The following is a 2,576-nucleotide window of genomic DNA, read 5'->3' on the forward strand; positions in this document are numbered from 1 at the left end:
TTAATAGAGGAGAAAAACCGGTAATAAAGAATGAAATAAATGGACCTACAATACTGAAAGCAGAAGTACAAGCTGCCATTAGCAAAACGAAACAAGGAAAGGCCACAGGGCCAGATAATATTCCAGTTGAAGTGATTGTCGCGCTCGAAGAACAAGGCACTGAAATAACAACAAAGCTCCTAAAAGCTATTTATGACAGCGGTGAGATCCCAGAAGATATGATGAAGTCAGTTTTTATAGCTTTACCTAAAACACCAGGTGCCACCGAGTGTGATATGCAAAGAACAATTTGCCTTATGAATTATTTTACAAAGAATATTGCTGCTAGTAATAATGGGAAGATTGAGAAGAAGTGTAAGACCAGAGATATCTAAAACGCAATTCGGCTTTGTGCCTGACAAGGGCACCAGAAATGCTATATTTACCTTACAAATGTTAATGGAAAGATGTATTGAAGCTCAGAAAGATCTGTATTTATGCTTCATAGATTATTCAAAGGCGTTCAATAAAGTTAGACATGATGAGCTATTTAAAATGCTGGAAAAACTAGACGTAGATGGAAAAGATCTAAGAATTATCAGAAATTTGTACTGGGACCAAAACGCTGCTGTACGAATTAATGGAGAATACAGTGAATATAAGCAGATTAGGCGAGGAGTGAGGCAAGGATGGAAACAATCCTTAGAAATATAGAAGAATGTCCAGGCCTCAAAGTAAATGAAGAAAATATTAATAACATCAGGTATGCAGATGACACTGTTTTAATAGCAGGCTCCGAAAAGGACCTACAATTGCTTCTGGATACTGTTGTAAAAGAAAGTGAACGAAAAGGATTATTGTTGAATGTTAAAAAAACAGAATGCAAGGTAATATCCAAAAAAGCAGCAAATCCTAGTTGTAATCTCATTAGCAAAGGTGAAAAGATCAAACAAGTCCAACAGTTTAAATATCTAGGATATATGATAACATCTGATGCCAAATCTTTCACATAAATAAAAAGGAGAACTGCAATGGCTACGGCTGGTTTCAATAAAATGAGCCCAATCCTGAAAAATAGAAACATATCAATGAACACCAAAATGAAAGCCCTGAAATGCTATGTTTGGTCAACCCTTCTATATGGCTGTGAATGTTGGACAATCACTAAAGACAGTGATAATAAAATAGAGGCAACAGAAATGTGGTTTCTTAGGCGACTGCTAAGAGTATCGTGGAAGGAAAAGAAATCAAATGAGGTAGTGCTTGATGAAGCCCACGTGGGACGCTCAATGTTAAAAACAATCAGGAAACGACAAATGCAGTTTTTGGGACACCTGAATAGACATAAGGGTCTTGAACATCTAGCTCTCACTGGCAAAATTGAGGGCAAGCGAGGCAGGGGTAGGCCCAGAACAACATACTTAGGGAACCTAAACAAATGGGTAACAGGGAACGATCAGGGAAACGTAGCTTTTCTGAGAGCATCCGAGCAAAGGAATGAAGGGAAAATCATGATCGCCGATGTCTGTCGCAGATCTGGCACTGGATGATGATGATGAATCTAACTCGAAAAATGCTCTATTGGCTGACCTAAATAAATTGATGACGTTTAGAGACAGTTTTGTAGACGGCACAATCCCAATGTGCACCAGTCTAAAAATTACGCAATTTCAGCCCAGTTCACGATAGCTTGCACAATTCAGTGTCCGTATTTTGATAGCTTAGGACTCAGGAACGAGATCACCCCACTTCCGCCAATCTAAGTAGTCTGAGACAGTTTGTTCTGATCTTGTCCGTGCGAAATAAAGCAAAGACACGGGTCATCAAGAGTGCACTTCAGTAATGCCGTTAAGTATCACACTTTCGGACAAGTAGACGCAGCTAGACGTTGGTCATCGCATTGCAACGTCTCACTATAACGAACGGGTGAGAAAGAACATTAAAGTATTGTGTAAGGTTATCGAGTGCATTTTGTTCTATGGAACTCACGAACTTGCCCTTCGTGATCGCTAAAAAGGGGATTTGTCGGGGAACAGAGGTATTATCTCTTGGTTTACTATGCAGAGACGCTAACATGATCAGTATACTGTTTGATGACCTACAAAGCGCTACTGTTGCAAAATATACTTCCCAAAAAATACAAAACGAACTGCTGAACTGTGTTTTCAAAATATACCACGAAGAACTGAATAAAGACACAAAATGCTGAACCAACGTTCTTCTTGTTCAGGCTGAGGAAGCTACTCATGCAGGTCATTTGTCACAGTTTGCGATCACTCTGAGGTATTTTAAGGACGGAAGACCGGTAGAGCGGTTTCTTAAGATTTTGTTTTTTAAAGCCAAAGACAGAATTTTACTAGGGCTCGTTTCAACCCTAAAAGAAGCCTTTTAACCATTCAGCGTTTAGGAGAAGCTGATCGCCCAAACTTACGATGGGGCAGCTGTAATGAACTGGAGGTCTCTTGGGTACAGACTTATAAGCGCCAATTTTTCCTATATGCTGTTATTGTTCATAGCTATGCGCATCAGCTGTATCTTGTTTTAAAGCACGCTTGTTCAGGACATATCAGACTGCAGGATATTATTCGCTAAGGCTG

Source organism: Aplysia californica, unplaced genomic scaffold (assembly GCF_000002075.1).
Source record: "Aplysia californica isolate F4 #8 unplaced genomic scaffold, AplCal3.0 scaffold00260, whole genome shotgun sequence".
NCBI classification, from domain to species: domain Eukaryota; kingdom Metazoa; phylum Mollusca; class Gastropoda; order Aplysiida; family Aplysiidae; genus Aplysia; species Aplysia californica.